The 22,755-nt window shown below is 43.0% G+C and overlaps 1 protein-coding gene across 1 annotated transcript in view; it reads left to right on the top strand.

The window, feature by feature from the left end:
* The window catches only part of LOC124606089, a 235,059-nt gene that overhangs the window by 33,395 nt on the left and 178,909 nt on the right, over positions 1–22,755 (top strand). The gene's annotated exons all lie outside the window — the stretch shown is intronic.

Here is a 22,755-nt window from a genome sequence, read left to right as displayed (position 1 = left end):
ACACTGAAGACCCATTTAATCTTCCTCCGCTTACAGTGACAAAAGTGACTGCAATTATTTGCAGGGGCTAGTCTGGAGAACCGGAAAAAAAAAGTTTGACTGAGTGGTAGCCTAGGTAACGGTTGGGAGCAGTAAAATTTTGTCATGTCAACTGATTATTCCGTCAGTTCTTAGTAGAACAACATTATAATAAATGAAAAGCACTATATTTCGTATAATTTACAGGATTAATTTATTGCGTCAACCGGTTTTCGGCTAACAAGACTATCTTCAGACTTTAACGGCATATGGGCGTCAAGGAAGTTGCAATGTTTGTAAACAACATTGGAAAAAGTCTTACACATCTAGATTGAGGCACCAACAGACATTACATGATATCTTTTACAGTGTAGTGGTAATGCAATTTAGAAGGTAAAAAGTTCAGCAATAAATAAATATAAAGGGAGCGTAAAGTAAATTCCTCCATTTTCCTGTGTTTACTTTCTTTTGTTTTATTTTGATCGCTAGGAACTGCATAATTCTACAGTTACAGTTGTTAATTGTTTCTTTTAATTATTTTTTGTATCATTTTCCACGCTTAATACCTCTTGAAATTGTCTCGTCAAGTATTAATTTTATTTTATTTGCTTAGTTTATTTAATGTAAACTGTTATATCGGCATAGTTTTCACGTATAGCGATAATGTTTTTCTGTTTGCTCGCTTTAAATTTATCTGTTGTTCACATTTTTACCTTTCAAATTGCTGTACCATCTCAATGTCAAAGGTGACATTTACTATGTCTTCCCTTGTATTGCTGCCTTTATTCATTCATGTTTACCTTATTGACGTTGTTTATGCACTCCATATATTTTGTTTTTACTGTTGTTAACTCCCTTACTTGACTTGTTTCTGAATCACTTTCCATGTTTAATGCCTCTTTAAGTACCCTGTCAAGTACTAATTTTGTTTAATTGGGTTTGCTTATTAATGTAAGCTGTTATGTAGGCACGGTTTTTCATTTAAGTGTTAATGTTTTTCCTGTTTGCTCCCCTTATAATTATTTTTTGTTCAACTTTTTAACTTTTAATTTTCTTTACCACTACACTGCCAAAGATGTCATTTACTGTGCGTTTGTGCTTCAATCTAGATACGTAACATCTTTTCCAATGTTGTTTACAAACATTATAACGTCTTTGGCGGCAACAGTCAGTTAAAGTCTGATGATAGCCTTGTAAGCCGAAAAATGGTTAACGCAATAAAGTAATCCTGTAGAGAATAAGCTGTATAATGGTTTCCATTTTCATTAACATTTTGTTTAAACTACGGTGTTAAATGCTGTCCATTAGAACAAATAGGAAAATATTACAAGGCCAAAGAGCATACCTCTGATACGGTTCATTGAATGTACTGTGTTTTGTAATCGCGACAGTGTCTCGCGACGGAAAAGTCTGCCGCGATTTGGTTCTTTCTTTAGAAATGTTTGTTCAGGTAAGAAAATTACAATTATTTCATTGAATTACCATATTGTATTATCACTGCAACCATCTTATTCTCTTGTAACTACAGTATCAAAGAAGCGTAGTAACAGAGTTCTGCATCAATGGTGCATACATCCTGGTCCGCCACAAATTTTCACGAGTCACTAATAAAATGTACAGCTGATGTCAAAACGTGTTCAGGGGTTGTTTAATTTTTGTTTCGTTGTTACGATGTTCTTTACTCTAAAGTTTCCCAGTACTCAGATGTCGAATACGATCTGCTTAAGGAAAGTCAAAGAAATTCTGGTACTCCTCAGAAAGCCCGAGCTGTGATTGTGAGTAAAGTGGATAACACATGTAATCCGGCTGACAGCAGATCAATCTCTTCGTACACGATGTGACGAACTATTAGCATGTCATGTGTTTGGACAGGAAATTCTGTACCTTCTGTGCGTTTGGCAGCCAAATTCTGATAATCTAGTTGGTACTACACATCAGCCTATTATTATTTCTTAATATTCAGGAATAATATCTCTAATCCTTGAAGGCAGTAATATTACACTGCTTCTCAGCTTCACAGATAGCGTTGTTATGTCACAGTGGTGCCTTATCCAGAGGTTGTCGGTTGTACACACGTTCCGTAAATAAAATGTTACACGGAAAATTTAGCCAGAAAGTTGGAAACAATTGACAAAACAAATTTCTGACGATCATACGACGCTTTAGATTAAACACCAATTTTCTGAATAGTGTTTTACTGTGAAAACATTTAACAATTTTGGTGGTTCTACATCTACATCGCTCCGCTCACTTTTAAAGCGAGATCATGTGTCAGGAACTGATACGTTCTTCTTTCTTCTGTTAATTGTCAATAGCAGAAAAAAATTATTTTCTGCATTCATTCCTTCACTGAAACACAGGGATATGTGGAAGGCCTGAAGGAAGCTTGTAAACTGCCCCACTAACAGAACACTCCTCCCAGTATGGCAAGCGAACAGTTCTATGAAAATTAATGGGAATCGAATAATAAGAGTTTTAGAATCATTGCTGGGGCTGTTTAGGAAGTCAGTTCGTTTGTCTGTCAGTTATTTGCACTTTCATGTCTCATCAGTGAAGTCCTGCTCTGATATGAAACAAGTCTGATGAGTTGGAAATATAGTACTTGTTACAGCTGCATTTACCTGATTCGTTAAACTTAATTTACTTTAAATTTTTGTAAATTACACCCGCTCCAAAGATGTTAACTATTCAGAAATGTACGAGGTACTTTCAAAAATTAGAAAGACAGAAATGCAGTAGAAATGCAACAGTTTTCAGGAGGAGTTTTGTGCTTTCATGACTTCAGGTTGGGATAACTTGGATGAGCTGAAAACAACGGACGGATAAAAATTATTTTGTTTATAATTTCAGTATTGCAATTAACAATTGAGTGTCCGCTTGAAGTTTCCACATTAGTTGTACAACGACCAGTGATCCGTTTTTTTGCTTTCAGAAAGTGAAAAATTGGCTAAAATCTTTTCTCGAACGATATTACAGTATGATGAAAGTTGTATGAACCGTGGAAATGTTTATAAGTGAGTGCAACAATTCAAAAACGGTCCAATCATAGTGACTGACGAGCAACTTACTGACCGAACAGTTGAAGTGTCAATTTCTTCGCTTGAAACCCTCACTGAATACACTATTAGAAAAGACTGACGTGTTACAGATGAACATGTAGCGAAAACAATTGCAGTAAGTGTTGTTACAGTTCGCGACTTTACTAGAAAGAAGCTCAAGTACAGTATAACAGGTGAAAGGAGGGTCCCGAAATAGTTAACACAACAACACAAGGAAACAAGACTCAGAGTGAGTACAGGTTTGAAAGAACGCTACGAAAGAGAAGGTGACCCTTTTCTAAACAAGATTTTAGCGTGTGATGAAACTTGAACCAGAGCTCCAAAGACGAAGCATGAAATGGAGGAACATCAGCTCACAAGTCGGAAAGAAATTCAAAACGTAAGGATCAGCGGGAAAAGTCACGTTGGTCATCTTTCGGATGCTCAGTATGTCGTCTTTTGTCATTATTTAGAAGATAAGCGTCCAGTAAACAGACACAGACATGATCATGAACAAAGTAAAGCCAGCAATGAGAGAAAAATATCGCGAATCTGAAAGAAAAGGTGCTATACTGCTACACAATACTGGCCCTCACAACACCCTTCTGACCCAAGAAACCACCGAAAAAAAAAAAAAGGTTTGCGACATACTACCTCAGCCTCCCCACAATCCACATATAACTCGCTCGGATTTTAAATTTTTGTTGTCCATTCCAGGAGGCATTAAGTGGAAAAAAGTTCAGCAACAACGAGTAGGTAAAAGAAATTGTGCGACAGTGGTTCAGACAACAAGACAAAGACTTCTCTGGATCAGATATAAAGAAAATCAGTAGTTCACCATGGGGACAAGTGTATTAATACTGGTGGGGACTGTGCTCAGAGGTAGCAAAAGTCTCATTTTGTAAAAATACAATTTTTTTTTACATCTAGCTTGCGCATTGTGAAACTGTGAATAATGGAGGCTGTTTCTACTAATAGTATTAAACCTATTACTAGCACTATAATTTTCATTGCACGTGCAAGCAACCAACTCGAGAACAGCGTTGCCTCCACTCAGACAACATTTAGTATGCAAGATGTAGGCTAAGATTACACAGGAGACCAACCGACACTGCCGGCAGGTGAAGTACGATCTAGTCGCACCTCCTGTGAATTCCTGCTCCGCGTAACCTGTGAAATGGAATGCAGGTTATTTAATAAGGGTGACGGTGAGCCGCGGTCAGATGTAAGAGTAACGCTGATGTTTTAACGGGGGCAGTAATTCGCAGTCCAAACACACGCGGCATGGCCGTAATGTTTAGTGACAGCGCACTGCCGGTCTTGGTTTGCTCCTCGGTGGTGGAAGAACGCGAGTCTGCTGCAGAGTTCACTGAATTACTGGATGGCGTCGTAGACGGTTTGCTGCCGCAGCGAGTCAGCAAAACGCAAGCAAAACCTGCTGCAGCGGTGATAAGATCGGACTCAGCAGAAGAATAACCTCGGCTGAGAAGAAGCAGTGTGGCCTCTCGGCTATATTTAGAGTCGACACGAGTCAAAAGAAGCAGAAAGGCAACCGATAAGCTGCAAGACTATAAACGTGTCGAATATCGGAGGCTTTATTTATTGATTCGGTTGGAAATGGAGTGCAGATGAACGCCAGATGATATGCCGGGGAGTCGGTGGCAACTAAGTCGAAGTGTTGCTGTGGCTTTCAACCCGGAGGTAGCTGGACTAATTCTCGCTGGTGACCGGTTTTTTCATCCCCTGAATCTTGAATACAAGATTACTGACATAATAAATAGTACGCCCGAAGAACAGAAAGTTGTCATGACAGCAAGTGGAGTATAATATACCTACTGTTTGCACTGTTCATCATTGATATGGGAGCAACGGTGCGATCACGTAGCCTGCAATTCCCAGAAATAATCAAGAAGAATTTCGAGCGCATGTTCTCATCCAACGAACGAATTACTTTCAATAGCGTGTTTACCTCTCTCTGTGTGACACTGGAGATGAGGCATATAAGTTAATCCATGACTCTGAGGGACTAGGCGTCGCCATTCTCTCAAAAGACAAGCCAGCCACTTCAGGGTGACTGCTGCTGAGAGCATACTTTTAAACCATCACAAATATTGTATCATTTTGTTTTATTTTTTAAAGTCGTACTTATGTAAATGATACAGCCGTAGGGTCTACATCACACTGATGACACGATAATGTGTGGGGATATGACATTTTTTAAATTCAGGTAACAATACTGAAAAGTTACTAGCGTCTTATCAGAGACAGAATCAGTTTTGATTTCGTGTTATGTAGGTACGTGTGACCTGAAATCCTAAGTCGGATCAACAAAGAACAGATCGAATGAGAAGGTTTAATTGGATCACAATTGCCACGCGAGAGATCGCGAAGGATGCAGCATGACATATTACACAGAGTTATGTCACGACTGAATAGGAAAGAGTACCATGTTGAAATGCAGAAGTTTAAGCCGAAAGGCAAATTTTTAAATGAATGTATGGAAAGTAATTTTTTCGAAGTGACAGTGTTTTGAGATGCATCTTGGCTCTTCCACGAGCCAACTGCTAAGCATTCCGTTAAAATTATTTTTTAATTGCTGTTGCTTTAAGCTTAGTAAGGATAACACCGCCAATAAAACAGTGAAAATATTAACAAATAAGTTCCTACCTACTGACACAGTAGACATACAGCAAGTACTTAACATTTCTCAGAATAGCAGACCATCTCGCAAAACTTCCCCGTGTTATAATTTTTAACATTTTTACTTATCATGATCATCGTCTGTCATTAGCCTTCGGATACGTAAGCACAGCACACGTTATATGCCTTTATTTCTCATATGGACTGTGTTTTAACGTATGTAAACCAGCGAGGATGTGTGTCTTCGTGTGAAATTTTTGATAAGTTGATGAGTGTACTGGTTTCACATTATGTGAAATGTCCCTTTCATGATGATGTAAATCATCACATGGGTCGAAAATAAGATATACGACGGAATGTGATGTCAGGGTATGGTCAATTCATCTTTAAAAGTACCACAAGAGGTACTTTACATTTTCGGTAGCCGTCAGCCAAATGACTACAAAATCTTTAAATTAATGCTACAGAGATGTCCAACATTAAACCGTTGGCGCACATGGAAGAGTTTAGAATATGTCGGTGCTGTTGCTGTGCGGGCGCCGTAATACCCGAAGGAATTTTCTATGTCAACAGAATAAGGATCAGCTACTTTACTTTCACACCGCCCTCAGAAGGGCCAAAGCACTGCTCACTGAGTGTAATACTGTGATTAGTTTTTATTTGAATTTTTGTGTAAATGTAATCAAAATATCTCTTAACCTTTATTACTTGCATGAAGTGCAATAACTGTTGCATAAAATGCAGTTTCTGTCTTGAGATTGATCCCTGCAGACAGTTTTGTGCCGTCATAATTTTCCTGATGTATTAAACCTGGGTGCTGGATTGTAACTCGAGTATAGACCTTTGACCTACAAAATAAACTGTCCTTACAAACCCTGCATATCATTTTCAGCATTCTTTGTTGAGTTGCCACCCTTGGCAGAAGGATTCCAGAGTGGACAGTAATTGGTCTCCCGTTACATTTATTTATGTTTTTAGCCTGCTGCCCGTTACTGCATCACCCACTGATCCTCAGCAGGTTTACATCCATTTCGCTGCAGACATCTGGTGTTCCATCTCTCGTCTGCGAACAGCCTCCCAGAGGTTCCAGTGTCATGCATTAGATAATTAGTGTATACCGCAAACACTTAGGGTAGTCCCGAAGTTCCTTTTACCTCTCTCGATTTCATCCCTTGCAGAAGGCCAAATTAAATTCTACCTGCTAGGAAATTCTGAATTCTGTTCCAAATACAATCCGATATTCGGTTATTTCGTATTACATTCACTAAACGACTGCGCGGAACTGTACCGAATACCTTCCGGAGTTCAAGGCGCACTGTATCCACATGGGAGCCGTTGTGTACGTCTCTCTGGCCCTAAATTGCTGGAAACAGCAACTACCGTATAATATCTAGGAGTAGCTATCCTGAGCGACCTCAGGTGGAGTGACTACAAAAAACAAACAGTAGGAATAGTAGATACGAGACTGAGATTCATAAGAACAATCTTAAGAAAGTGTACCTAATCCGCGAAGGAAGTGGCTTATAACGTGCTTGTTCGATCGATTCTTGAATATTGTTCATCAACATGGGTTCCTTACCAGTTAGGACTCATAGAGGAAGTAGAGGAAATCCAATGAAGAGCAGCATTTTCTTCAGGGATCGTTTAGTCGGAGCTAGAGCGTTACCAATATACTCAATAATGTCCATTGGCAGATGTTACAAGAGTGGCTCTGTCCATCATGGGGAGGTTTACTACAGAAGTTTAGAGAGAGCACTTTCCGGGAAGAGTAGGGCAACAGCAACTTATTGCTTCTTCCCTCTACATCTCGGGTAATACCACGACGTTAAAATTCGAGAAATTAGAGCCCGTACAGAGACTTACCGAGAATGATTTTCCCACGTGCCATTGGTAGTGGAGCAGGGCAAGGGGGATCAGTTAGTGGTACCAGAAAGACCCTCTATCACACACCACGAGGTGGCTTATGATACAAATGTAGATTATGTGTACATCTCTCAGTCCATGCGATTCTTCTGCATCGTTGCGTAGCATTAGATAATTTTCCGTTTCGTGATGACTTATCTGAATTCTGGTGTTTCGGTGTTCCTGCAATTTTGAAAGGAGGAATCGAATTATGATCTTTCGTATGAAACTATGTCTGAAGATCGACTGCAGCTTTCCGTTAGTATTACGAGGGATGGCATTAACAATAGCACATGATGTTATCAGGTATGGAGATAATTTTTTTTTTAATTTATAGAAGTTTTCATAATTGTCTAAATCGCAATCTTAAAATTTGATAAATAGTCTAGGTTGTTCATACGAGATTCTTGAAATTAACCATGTTAAGTATTATGTCAGCGTATAGAATACGCATGGACCACGTCGTCAGTATGCTCATCATATAAGAGAAAGGTCCGATAAAGGACTGATCCTAAATAGTGCTTATTAAAATTGCACTCAAGTCAAATTAAAATATTATACACGTAACTGCAATTTTATTTCAGCATGCTTTAGGATCAGCTTTTTATGTTGTTTGTATGACGAGCATCTTATTGAAATTGTCTCTTATACGAGCATGTGCCAAGCTATACAGGCGTTACAGTCTATCAGTATTCAGCAGGTTGGCGTAGTACTGTACCATGATTGTTCTAAAGATGGTTGTAGAACATCTGAAAATAGTTTTCAAATTACGAGATTGTATATTATCCGCGATATAGTTACGAAGATTTTGTAAATTTTTAATGCAAATTTTTATAAATTTGTTAATGTAAATTTTTAAAGTATTAATAATAACACAGAAAAATTTAAGCCTCGTAGATTATTTTCTGTCTGTTTTCAGGCGCACGTCTGCGGACCAGGTACACATTGAAACTCACACGCCATGGTAACGTAGAACGCCACTGGGACAGGAAAACAAAATGCCTCAGACCACTCATATAGCGTAATACCGTGCGGTAATTGGTTTTCGTTAGCAGCAGATGTGTTGCGGTTGTGTCAGACGAAGCGAGAGGACTTCTTTACCCGCGTGGATTGGTCTGACACAGCTACGACAACACTGCTGTTACAGATAACGAATTACTGCACGGTACTGCGCTTTATGAGTGGGCTGAGGCATTTTGTTTTGGCTGCCCTGGCGGCGTGCTAAGGTACTGTGTTATGCGGTGTTTCAGTTGGAGCCAGGTCTGCGAACGAACAAAAAAGCAATTACGTATCTTAATTTTATCGTTAAAATATTACGACTACCCTTCTTGTGAAGGCCGTATGAAGGCTAACCTAAAGAAACATTTCTTATGCTCTAAACAAATAATTAAACCAAATTTGCTGGAAGAGTACATGGACGGAAAAAAAATTCCTACACCAAGAAGGAAATGTGCGACTAAACGAAAGTTGGTAGGCGTGTTTCTTTATTTGAAAGATGATATATATATATATATATATATATATATATATATATATATATATATATATATATATATATATATATATTGTTCCGTGGGACCAAATTAAGGAGATGTCTCCATGGTCATCGAGAGTCAATACATGAAATTATAACACGATAGTAGAAACAGATAAAATGAAATATAAGAAACATATTCAGGCGACAAGTCGTAAGTTTAAATAAAGAAAATCAACAATGTAACACTGGAATTTGTTTAATTTTTCAGCTCTTCCAGGAGCTCCTCGACAGAATAGAAGGAGTGAGCCATGAGCAACTCTTCAGTTCAGACTTAAGTGTTTGGGCTATAGCTAAGATTTCTTTGTCCTTGTGGTAGCTTATTGAAAATGGATGCAGCAGAATACTGCACTCCTTTCTGCACAAGAGTCAAGGAAGTGCATTCCACATGCGGATTTGATTTCTGCCTACTGTTAACTGAGTGAAAGTTGCTAACTCTTGGGAATAAGCTAATATTGCTAACAACAAACGACATTAAAGAAAATATAAACTGTGAGGGCAATGTCAGAATTCCCAGACTATTGAATAGGGGTCGACAAGAGGTTCTCGAACTTACACCACATATGGCTTGGACATCTCACTTTTGAGCCAAAAATACCCTTTTTCAATCAGAAGAATTACCCCAAAAATCTATTCAAATTTCTCGCTAGTCTCGTAAGAGTGGCGATAGTAGCGTCACTATCACAATTCGAATCAGGTTTGCTTTAAACACACGCTGTAACGGTCGTGAGCATTAGTTACATTTGAGACTGGATCTGGTGAGTTGATGTAAGTTAAGAATGCCTTTAAGGCAACAAAGTCGCCATTTCAACACCTCATTGAGCTCAAATCACTCCAAGCACTATGGGACTTAACATCTGAGGTCAACAGTCCCCTAGACTTAGAACAGCTTAGGCCTAACTAACCTGAAGACATCACACACATCCATGCCCGAGGCAGGATTCGAACCTGCGACCGTAGCAGCACCGTGGTTCCGGACGGAAGAGCCTAGAACAGCTCGGCCACAGCGGCCAGCCGGCCGGGGTGGCCGAGCGGTTCTAGGCGCTACAGTCTGGAACCACGCGACCGCCACGGTCGCAGGTTCGAATCCTGCCTCGGGCATGGATGTGTGTGATATTCTTAGGTTAGTTAGGTCGAAGTAGTTCTAAGTTCTAGGGGACTGATGACCTTAGAAGTTAAGTCCCATAGTGCTCAGAGCCATTTGAAACATTTAACCACAGCGGCCGGCACCTCACTGAGTATGAACGAGGTCGTGTAATACGAGAAGCTGCGTGTTTCTTCAGCGATATTGCAGAAAGGGTTGGCAGGAACGTAGTTTCCAACGGTGGTCACGAGAATGTACGGTAGTAAGAAGACCGAACTCCGTACGTCCAAGTGGCGCAACCGAGAGGGAAGACCATCATGCTCAGTGGTTGGCTCTGGCGCATCGTTCTGTATCTGAAGAAGAAATCTGAGCAGCAGTTGGCAACACTGTGCCACAACGAAATGTTACAAATCGGCTGCTTCAAGGACAACTCCGAGCTAGACGCCCTGTAGCGTGCATTCCACTGACCTCAAACCACCGCCATTTGCGACTTCAGTGGTGTCAAGCGAGAGCTCATTGGAGGCTACCTCGGAGGTCTGTTGCCTTCTCTGGTGAAAGCTGGTTCTGGCACGGTGCTAATGATGGGCATGTGTTGCCTAGTAGCAGGCCAGTTGAGGGCCTGCAGCCAACCAGTCGACCTACATCTGGAGTTATGATCTGGGGTGCGATTTCGTATGACAGCAGGAGCACTCTCGTGTATATTCCACGCGTCCTGAATGAAAATCTGGACATCAGTTGGGTTATTCGACCTGTTATGCTGCCATTCATGAACAGCAGTTTTCCAACAGGATAACGCTCGCCCACGTACCGCTGTTGTAACCCAACATGCTCTACAGAGTGTCGACATGTTGCCTTGGATTACTCGATTACTAGATATGTCTCCAGTGGAGCACCTTCGTCGCATCATCGGACTACAACTCCAGTGTCATCCACATACAGCATTAAGCGTCCCTGTATTCACTGACCATATGCAAAGGGCATAGAACTCTGTCGCACAAACTGACATCCGGATCTTGAACAACACAATGCACACACGTTTGCATGCTTGTACTCAACATTGGCGGCTACACTGGTTATTAATGTACCAGCATTTCACATTTGCAATGGCTTACTCTCGCTTACATAAACTGTGATCTTACAACGTCAATCACTTAAATATGTCACCTAGACAAATGTACTCCCGAAACATCATTACTCTATATTAATTAAAATTTCACCTTTGTAGCTTCCAGATAAAAGGTCTTTTGGTATAGTTGAAGGTAAACGCTCTGTGTGAGATGCACGTCTAGAATCATCGCCTACAACCACCAGGAACATTTGCTTTATTTATTTCATTAACAGTACAGAGTAACCCACCGCCATAAAATGTAAGGTGGGTCGGATGCTTGTAAATCTAACATCAAAGACTTCTTATTATTACAATCTTATTGGTATACCGTTGTCAGTGCTTTTTAAATAATATGAAGAACATTATATATAAATTTCCCTAAGGTTGCAGTGAATTGAATGCTTAACAATTGTTAGTGTTTCTACACTACTAGCCATTAACATTGGCACACCACGAAGATGACGTGCTACAGACGCGAAACTTAACCGACAGGGAGAAGATGCTGTGATATGCAAATGATTAGCTTTTCAGAGCGTTCACACAATGTTGGCGCTGGTGACGACACCTACAACGTGCTGACATGAGGAAAGTTTCCAACCGATTTCTCATACACAAACAGCGGTTGACCGGCGTTGCCTGGTGAAACGTTGTTGTGATGCCTCGAGTAAGGAGGAGAAGTGCGTACCATCACGTTTCCGACTTTGATAAAGATCGGATTGTAGCCTATCACGATTGCTGTTTATCGTATCGCGACTTTGCTGCTCGCGTTGGTCGAGATCCAATGACTGTTAGCAGAATATGGAATCGGTGGGTTCAGTAGGGTAATACGGAACGGCATGCTGGATCCCAACGGCCTCGTATTGCTAGCAGTCGAGATGACAGACATCTTATCCGCATGGCTGTAGCGGATCGTGCAGCCACGTCTCGATCCCTGAGTCAACAGATGGGGACGATTGCAAAACAACAACCATCTGCACGAACAGTTCGATGACGTTTGCAGCAGCATGGACTATCAGCTCGGAGACCACGGCTGCGGTTTCCCTTGACGCTGCATCATAAACAGGAGCGCCTGCGATGGTGTACTCAACGACTAACCTGGGTGCACGAATGGCAAAACGTCATTTTTCGGAAGAATCCAGGTTCTGCTTACAGCATCATGATGGTCGCATCCGTGTTTGGCGACATCGCGGTAAACGCACATTGGAAGCGTGTATTCGTCATCGCCATACTAGCGTGAAACCTGGCGTGATGGTATGGAGTGCCATTGGTTACACGTCTCGGTCACCTCTTGTTCGCATTGACGGCACTTTGAACAGTGGACGTTATATTTCAGATGTGTTACGACCCGCGGCTATACCCTTCAATCGATTCCTGCGAAACCCTACATTTCAGCAGGATAATGCACGACCGCATGTTGCAGGTCCAGTACGGGCCTTTATGGATACAGAATATGTTCGATTACTGCCATGGCCAGCACATTGTCCAGATCTCTCACCAAGTGAATACGTCTGGTTAATGGTGACCGAGCAACTGGCTCGTCACAATACGCTAGTCACTACTCTTGATGAACTGTGGTATCGTGTTGAAGCTGCATGGGCAGCTGTACCTGTACACGCCATCCAAGCTCAGTTTGACACAATGCCCAGGCGTATGAGGGCCGTTATTACGGCCAGAGGTGATTGTTCTGGGTACTGATTTCTCAGGATCTATGCACCCAAATTGCACGAAAATGTAATCACATGTCAGTTGTAGTATAACATATTTCTCCAATGTATACCCGTTTATCATCTGCATTTCTTCTTGGTGTAGCAATTTTAATGGCCAGTAGTGTATGTAATTTGTTTCTGCCTAGTTGAGGAAAATATAATTTATATAACACAAATGTCAAAAAGGATGTAATACGATGCGTGTGGTGATAAGAAGTTGCAGTATGGTAGAGGGAAGTGATATACTATATTTGGATGTGCAATATAATCTAAATAGCTTGTTGCTTGACAGTAGTCCTCTTCTATCTATTTCAGGTGAGAAGGTCTCGGTAGAACCATGAGCTATTCTCATCTGAAATGGTTTAGGTTTATGTATGTTTATTGTGTTTGTGTGTATTGACATATTACTTGGAGTGATGCATGGTAGGACACTACATGATAATCAGTAGTTGTTTGTTTGTCTTATTGTTGGTAGTTGCAGTTTATTCTGTGTGATCCTTTAAATACAAACACCTGGTATTATACAGATGAAATACTGATTGAGCAATTAAGACATGGAGTACATGAATTTTAGCTTTACATTAAGAATGCACTTATGGTTGTAAATTTGTTAGTAAAAACAGAACGACGTTTATTACTACTTGAGTGCAGTATTCCTTAAGTAACTTAATACATTACATTTTTAGTTCTATACATATACAGAAAATACATTTGATATATAAAGTTCATTGACTGTAGCTTTACGTACAGAAGCGAATATACTTCTGTCCGCACATAATAAGGCCAATAATACATTACTGCTTGTGTACCGTATACAGGGTGTATCAAAAAGAATCATCCGATTTGGCACATCTATATTTCTGAACTAATATACATACACAATGAATTTTGGTTTTTGATCAGCGGGAAGCTCAAAAACTTTTTCTCAAGATGCCTCTCTTGAGATGCACGGCATATGTCAATGCAGTGTTCAAACCGTTCCCACATTGCAGCGGGAATGTCTTCAGTTACAGCTTCCACAACTGCTGTTTTGCAAGGTCTCATTTATTCATTGTTATTGGTAACAGAGGCAAATAACAGAATCTTTTATAAACCCACACAAGACCTTGGAGGCCAGCAATGTAAGGCTGGTCCTGTGTAACCGATCCATCTTTCAGTAATCCCATGATTTAAAAATTCCCACACTTCCAGGTGCCAGTGTGACAGTGCCTTGTCCTGTTGGTAAATGAAGTCGTTCGAATCAGTCTCCAACTGTGCAAAAAGAAAGTTGTGAAGCATATCGAGACATGTGCTTCCCGTAGTAGTGTTCTCGGCAAAGAAAAATGGACCATACACATTTTCCTGTGAGACTGCACGAAACACATAAAATTTTGGAGTGTCCCTCTCATGTTGTACAACTTCATATGGATATTCCGTACCCCACATTCCCACATAATACGGTGCTCCTTTCCATTTAAATGGAATGTTGCCTCGTCACTAAACACTAAGTGTGGAAGAGAACTGTCATCCTCCATCTTGCCAAGAACGAAAGTACAGAACACGTTGTTGTTTGTCACCTTCAGGAAGAGCTTGTAGTAGCTGATTTTTATATTGTTTCATGTGCGCACGTCGACGCAACACAAGACGATGCACATCGGGGCCATGTTGACCTGTCGAGCTGCACGGCGAACTGATTTCTGCGGACTTCTTGCGAAACTATGGCGGATGTTTTCAATGTCTGTGTCAGACATTCGGGGGACGGCCCGGCGATTTGACTTTACACAAACAAACTGTTTCTTTGACTTATTCGTGCTATCGTCTAATGTTCTGTACTGTAGGAGGATCCACACCATACCTAGTACGAAAGTGATATCGAACATTCATTACTGACCCGCACTGCGTAAAACGTACAACGCAAAACGCTTTCTGTGGTCCAGATACCGTTTTCACTAGAACTGAAATGGGCGCTGCCACCTTGCGGTAACCATGTAAAGTTCGAGAGTTTGCTCTTTCCAACAATACGTTGTATACGCGCATATCTCAAATAACATAATACACTACTGGCCATTAAAACTGTTACGCCAAGAAGAAATGCAGATGAGAAACGGGTATTCATTGGACAAATATATTATACTAGAACTGACATGTGATTACATTTTCACGCAATTTGGGTGCATACAACCGGAGAAATCAGTACACAGAACAACTACCTCTGGCCGTAATAACGGCCCTCATACGCCTGGGCATTGAGTCAAACTGAGCTTGGATGGCGTGTACAGGTACAGCTGCCCATGCAGCTTCAACACGATACCACAGTTCATCAAGAGTAGTGACTGGCATATTGTGACGAGCCAGTTGCTCGGCCACCATTGACCAGACGTTTTAAACTGGTGAGAGATCAGGAGAATGTGCTGGCCAGGACAGCACTCGAACATTTTCTGTATCCAGAAAGGCCGTACTGGACCTGCAACATGCGGTCGTGCATTATCCTTCTGAAATTTAGGGTTTCAAAAATGGTTCAAATGGTTCTGAGCACTATGCGACTTAACTTCTGAAGTCATCAGTCACCTAGAACTTAGAACTAATTAAACCTAACTAACCTAAGGACATAACACACATCCATGCCCGAGGCAGGATTCGAACCTGCGACCGTAGCGGTCACGCGGTTCCAGACTTAAGCGCCTTTAACCGCACGGCCACACCGGCCGGCGAAATTTAGGGTTTCGCAGAGATCGAAGGAAGGGTAGAGCCACGGCTCGTAATACATCTGAAATGTAACTTCCACTGTTCAAAGTGCCGTCAGTGCGAACAAGAGGTGACCGAGACTTCTAACCAATGGCATCCCATACCATCACGCCGGGTGATACGCCAGTGTAGCGATGACGAATACACGCTTCCAATGTGCGTTCACCGCGATGTCGCCAAACACGGATGCGACCATCATGATGCTATAAACAGAACGTGGATTCATCCGAAAAAATGACGTTTTGCCATTCGTGCACCCAGGTTCGTCGTTGAGTACGCCATCGCAGGCGCTCCTGTTTATGATGCAGCGTCAAGGGTACCCGCAGCCATGGTCTCCGAGCTGATGGTCCATGCTGCAACAAACGTCGTCGAACTGTTCGTGCAGATGGTTGTTGTTTTGCAAACGTCCACATCTATTGACTCAGGGACCGAGACGTGGCTGCACGATCCGTTACAGCCATGCGGATAAGGTGCCTGTCATCTCGACTGCTAGTGATACGAGGCCGTTGGGATCCAGAACAGCGTTCCGTATTACCTTCCTGAACCCACCGATTCCATATTCTGCTAACAGTCATTGGATCTCGACCAACGCGAGCAGCAATGTCGGGATACGATAAACCGCAATCGCGATGGGCTACAATCCGATCTTTATCAAAGTCGGAAACGTGATGGTACGCATATCTTCTCCTTACATGAGGCATCACAACAACGTTTCACCAGACAACGCCGGTCAACTGCTGTTTCTGTATGAGAAATCGGTTGGAAACTTTCCTCATGTCAGCACGTTGTAGGTGTCGCCACCGGCGCCAACCTTGTGTGAATGCTCTGAACTGCTAATCGTTTGCAGATCACAGCATCTTCTTCCTGTCGGTTAAATTTCGCGTCTGGAGTACGTCATCTTCGTGGTGTAGCAATTTTAATGGCCAGTAGTGTAGTTATGACTTTTTTTTAATTGGATGCTTCTTTTTAATACACCCTGCACTTTAAACAATATGCAATGTGTCGTTGTAGAGGAGAAGTCTCGGAATAAAAGTTCTTCGAGCCTTCTCCTCCCAAGCGACGTTACCAGGGAACATCTGGTTGGTCACGCCGTGCCGCAGGCGTCTGTGCAGAAGCTGGGAGGCTGCCTTGAACCCGCGTCGTGGCTCGTAAAGCGGCACCGGCCGCGGGCCTCGGATAACCTGCGGCGAGGTCTGTTGGCACACCCGTCCCACGGCTCTTGCTACACGCTCGTTACAAGCCCCCATGTCAATGCTGACATTTGAGGTCGGCGGGTCCAGTCTCATCTCATGAGCGTTCTCCCGTATCAATGATTGGCCATAGCAAAGATTTACTAAAGGTGGACCGCACCGACAAATGGTGAATCACCGTCAACTAAATCGCGCTAACATCGTATAACAACACCTCTACCCTCGATAATGTCCTCAGTTCGGCGAGGAAGGTGGTTCTCAATTTACCTCAGGTGTGGAATGTCCAACACAAGCTGCACTATGTGATCAAAAGTGTCCGGATATCCCCAAAAACATACGTTTTTCATATTATGGGCATTGTTCTGCCACCTACTGTCAGGTACTCCAAATCAGCGACCTCAGTAGTCATTAGACATCGTGAGAGAGCAGAATGTGGCGCCGCGCGGGATTAGCCGAGCGGTGTAAGGCGCTGCAGTCATGGAATGTGTGGCTGGTCCTGGCAGAGGTTCGGGTCCTCCCTCGGGCATGGGTGTGTGTGTTTGTCCTTAGGATAATTTAGGTTAAGCAGTGTGTAAGCTTAGGGGCTGATGACCTTAGCAGTTAAGTTTTATAAGAAGAGAAGAAGAGAGAGTGTGGCGCTCCCTGGAACACACGGACTTCGAACGTATTCAGTTGTTTCGATGACACTTGTGTCATGCATCTGTATGTGAGATTTCCACACTCCTAAACATCCCTAGGTAAACTGTTTCCGATGTGATAGTGAAGTGGAAACGTGAAGGGACATCTACAACACAAAAGCGTACAGGCCGACCTCGTCTTTTGACTGACAGAGACCGCCGAAAGTTGAAGAAGGTCCTAATGTGTATTAGGCAGACATCTATCCAGACTATCACACAGGAACTCCAAACTGCATCAGGATCACTGCAAGTACTATGACAGTTATGTGGGCGGTGAAAAACTTGTTTTTCATGGTCGAGTGGCTGCTCATAAGCCACACATCACGCCGTTAAAGGCCAAACGACACCTCACTCGGTGTAAGGAGCGTAAACATTGTACGATTCAACACTGGAAAAACATTGTGTGGAGAGACGAATCACGGTGCAAAATGTGGCGATCCGATGGCAGGATGTGGGTAAGGCGAATTCCCGGTGAACGTCATCTGCCAGTTTGTGTAGTGGCAACAGTAAAATAGAGAGGCGGTGTTGTTATCGGGTGGTCGTGTTTTTCATGGGGGGGGGGGCTTGCAACTCTTGTTGTTTTGCGTGGCACTATCACAGCACAGGCCTACGTTGATGTTTTAAGAACCTTCTTGCTTCCCACAGTTGAAGAGCAATTCGGGGATGGCGATTGCATCTTTCAACACGATCGAGCACCTGTTCGTAATGCACGGCCTGTGGCGGAGTAGTTACACGACAGTAACGTCCCTGTAATGGACTGGCCTGCACAGATTCCTGACCTGAATCCTATAGAAAACCTTTGTGATGTTTTGGAACGCCGACTTCGTGCCAGGCCTCACTGACTCACGTCGATACCTCTCCTCAGTACAGCACTCTGTGAAGAATGGGCTCTCATTCCCCAAGAAACTTTCCAGCACCTGACTGAACGAGTGCCTGCGAGAGTGGAAGGTGTCATCAAGGCTAAGGGTGGGACAACGCCATACTGAATTCCAGCATTACCGATGGTGGACGCCACGAACTTTTAAGTCGTTTTCAGCGAGGTGTCCGGATTCTTTTGATCACATAGTGTAGTCATCAGTTACTGCATCCAGCAGAGCTATCAGATGCTATCTGCTGCGTTTCACCTGCTGTTTCCGGTAATCCCTGTCACTTTTCCTGCAATAAGTTTGTTACGGTTTACTGGGCCGCAATGGGAAGATGGTGGAGCGATCGTCTTGACAGGGACAACTTTAACATTTATTGAGATCAATTTGCACAGAACTTTGATCACTGACGGCCACTGTAACTATCCAGTAGGTAGCAGTCTCCATTTTCTTCCACGATTTTCACTCCTGGTTTTCGGGTCATATGGCGGGTGACAGTCAGGATAGTACCTCACGGCTATCCCAAGCGTCTTCAGACGCGGTTTCGCTGGTCATTGGGGCTCAGTTCGAAGTTGCTCTCATTGAGCGGTAACCGTCTTTCTTGTTTGCGCTGCTGGCGTGTGCTGCTTGCGTGCTTGGTTGTTTAGTGCTCGTACACTAGTACCAAACAGTATTCCGGTCTCCCCGACTGGAATCTGTGGTTGAATGTGAGTGATAATATTTCGTGTGAACACGACCCTGTATTTTAATTATTGATAAAACAATCGTGCACCCAGCGGATGACAAGACACATACACAAAACCAACGCACTCAGTAACTGGGACGGTAACCGCTAGTATTTTTTCAGGCCTGCGTCCATATTATTACTGTTATCAGAATTGGGAATGCTAGTTGATTTGGCATTATTTGCCAAGGTAATAAGGGGGCTCTTACTCTTACAATTACGGATCTGAGCTTTGGGAGACGTTAGGTAATTGCCTGAAAATTTCAACTCCTTCCTTTTTTTTAGGTTACTGAAATGTAATTACAAATTTAGATGTTATAATTGAACATAATCTGGAATCACTGGTCCATACTATTATCGGCGCTGATAAGTATTGAAATAGCTAATTGGTCTCGTATTATCAGCCGATCAATGGTTACACTATAGGGAGGCTGAAGCGAATTCATTGTCACAGCCCTTCCATGTGTCACCAGGCTGAAGCATACCGCGAAGCACCACGTGAAATGTCGCTACTACATAAATTAATGCACAATCGCACCCGTACAGAGCTGGGAAGCTATCCACAGAGATCCTCGAGCACCTAATTTTCAAGTATGCTCGTGAGACGAGCCAAAGAGGGGAAGTTGATTCGCGAATTGTATCCACTATGATACACTGCATTTCACATCTTACCATCTCAAAGGCGGAGCGTCTCCACCCTGAATCCTCTCCTCTGCACGTCCCGACTACCTTCTCACCGCAACGCTACAGACCGGCCACCCCGGCCGATGTTCGAACTGCCAGGTTCCTGAAACTTCCTAGCAGATTAAAACTGTGTGCCCGACCGAGACTCGAACTCGGGACCTTTGCCTTTCACGGGCAAGTGCTCTACCATCTGAGCTACCGAAGCACGACTCACGCCCGGTACTCAGAGCTTTACTTCTGCCAGTATCTCGTCTCCTACCTTCCAAACTTTACAGAGCTCTCCGGAAGCTCACTCTCCACTCCGCTGCAGAGTGAAAATCTCATTCTGGAAACATCCCCCAGGCTGTGGCTAAGCCATGTCTCCGCAATATCCTTTCTTTCAGGAGTGCTAGTTCTGCAAGGTTCGCAGGAGAGCTTCTGTAAAGTTTGGAAGGCAGGAGACGAGATACTGGCAGAAGTAAAGCTGTGAGTACCGGGCGTGAGTCGTGCTTCGGTAGCTCAGATGGTAGAGCAGTTGCCCGCGAAAGGCAAAGGTCCCGAGTTCGAGTCTCGGTCGGGCACACAGTTTTAATCTGCCAGGAAGTTTCATATCAGCGCACACTCCGCTGCAGAGTGAAAATCTCATTCTGGAAACATCCCCCAGGCTGTGGCTAAGCCATGTTTCCGCAGTATCCTTTCTTTCAGGAGTGCTAGTTCTGCAAGGTTCGCAGGAGAGCTTCTGTAAAGTTTGGAAGGTAGGAGACGAGATACTGGCAGAAGTAAAGCTGTGAGTACCGGGCGTGAGTCGTGCTTCGGTAGCTCAGATGGTAGAGCACTTGCCCGCGAAAGGCAAAGGTCCCGCGTTCGACTCTCGGTCGGGCACACAGTTTTAATCTGCCAGGAAGTTTCATATCAGTGCACACTCCGCTGCAGAGTGAAAATCTCATTCTGCAGGTTCCTTTTCGCTGAAGGCTAACCTCCGCCCTCACACTCCTCGGAACTGATCTTCCCAAAGTGCCTCAACCAATCCCTGTGTCTAGATTCCCCATTTCCTCTTTTGAGAAGCCTGCCGCTTCTACTGACAATACTTTTAAACAGCTGTTCACCTTTCTAAACACAGCACATTCGCACAGCATTCCATCATACACACCGGAAAGGTACAGAGAGGACGAGGAAGTGTGACACATTGAAAAAGTAATCGAAATAAACAACTTAGTTGCCTTTTACATGTCCATTATCTGGGTTATTCATCACTAAAGACAATCCTACTCCAGTCAATGAAATTCGAGGCCGAAGACGTGTCTGGAAACGCCCCGGACAGCGCTTCGATACCAACCTGACCGTCGCCATACGTCCCGAATAGCCAGGAATGATGGTCTGAAGTGCTCTCTCATTTCTTAGCAGGACCCTTTTGGTTTTCATCAGCGGCTTCTCTTACAGCACAGCGGTACGTTGTCGATATTCTAAGCCCCGTTTTGTTACCCTTCAACTCAAGACGCCTTGGGCCTACATTTCGGCAAGATAATGCCTGCCCGCTCTCGGCGACAATATCGGTTGCAATTTAACCCATTACGTCACTATTTAAATACTACTCTCCCTTTTGAAATTACAGCTTACGTAAACTAGTAATTGACTACCTCTTTCTGCATTGACCCACGAGGCACAAATAAGCATAACAAAACCATAAATAAAATCTTTAAGATTACCAAGAATACCAAGATTCCCAACTTATATTGAATACACAGGAAATTTGTTTCCCAATGTGTGGAGGCATTAGCGGCAACTAGCTCGTAATAATGCTCGTAGGATTTACATTTGCATAGATCTAGAAATAGAACATATCTTCTCTTTTAGCAACGTCCGGTTCTGTCACGTTCGTTGCTTCATCACATAAAGTGTCCGTCAGTATCTTGCATCCGTCTACTTAAGTCAACAGACAAACAAATCAGTACCAATTCCTACATCCGAAGCAGCTCAGTATTAGAAACCAGAAATGACAGTAACTTGTAGAAATCAAATAGCTCATGTATAATTTCACTACACTCAATTGATACTAAAGCACACGACAAGCGGCCTTACACCAGTGTTTTTCATAAACAACCTGACACAAGTGACCGTCAACTACTACCCGTCCAAGATACTACTGCATGAGAAGCACTTGGTGACATTACAGTACACTAATAAAAACACATCGCACTTTCAGTGCTTTCGAGTCATTTGCACATATACTTTCAAGTGGTTCTCGTGACATACTGTCTGGAGGTCTAGTGCAATAACATTGTGGGTAGGTATTAGTTCGGTAAACAGCAACAATCCGCAATTCATTATTCCCTTTCGCAAAACACGTACTTAAGCAGCCATATAGCCTTTAAGTTAAAGCCTGCACTATCTAAGGAGCACAGTCCTTAACCACAACGTTCTGCAGTTTGATAAAGACGCACCATAGAGTGGTGTTCCACCAAAATGATGACAACAGGCTTATTATTGCCGAGTGACAGTACCTGTGGTAAACCTTCCCATCAACACAACAGTTGCATTTGCACTTCATGTATCGGGCCTCCTCATGCACTTTGTATGCACCGCCGTCTACTTAGTCACCTTGCCTCTTACATACTCGTGCTAGAAGCTACCCGCTCTCCACAGCGTAGCCTCGATCAGGTAAACAGTAGCACGCTAGTACGGCGCGTCGCTTTACACTATAAACGTGCGATTCCTCCTGTCTCCGTCCGTCGGTATCCTGTGTCACTTGCGGCAACTTTTCTCCTAAACATGGCCGTTCCCGAGATAAACTACTTCCTCCCCAGAGAAGTTTGACATACCACGGATACGGAAGTACCGCCAACGTATGTCGGCACAATGTTTAGCGCACCAGTCGAAACACAAT

The sequence above is a fragment of the Schistocerca americana genome, chromosome 3 (genome assembly GCF_021461395.2).
Source record: "Schistocerca americana isolate TAMUIC-IGC-003095 chromosome 3, iqSchAmer2.1, whole genome shotgun sequence".
Taxonomy (NCBI): domain Eukaryota; kingdom Metazoa; phylum Arthropoda; class Insecta; order Orthoptera; family Acrididae; genus Schistocerca; species Schistocerca americana.
This window is presented reverse-complemented; position numbering and strand designations above follow the sequence as displayed.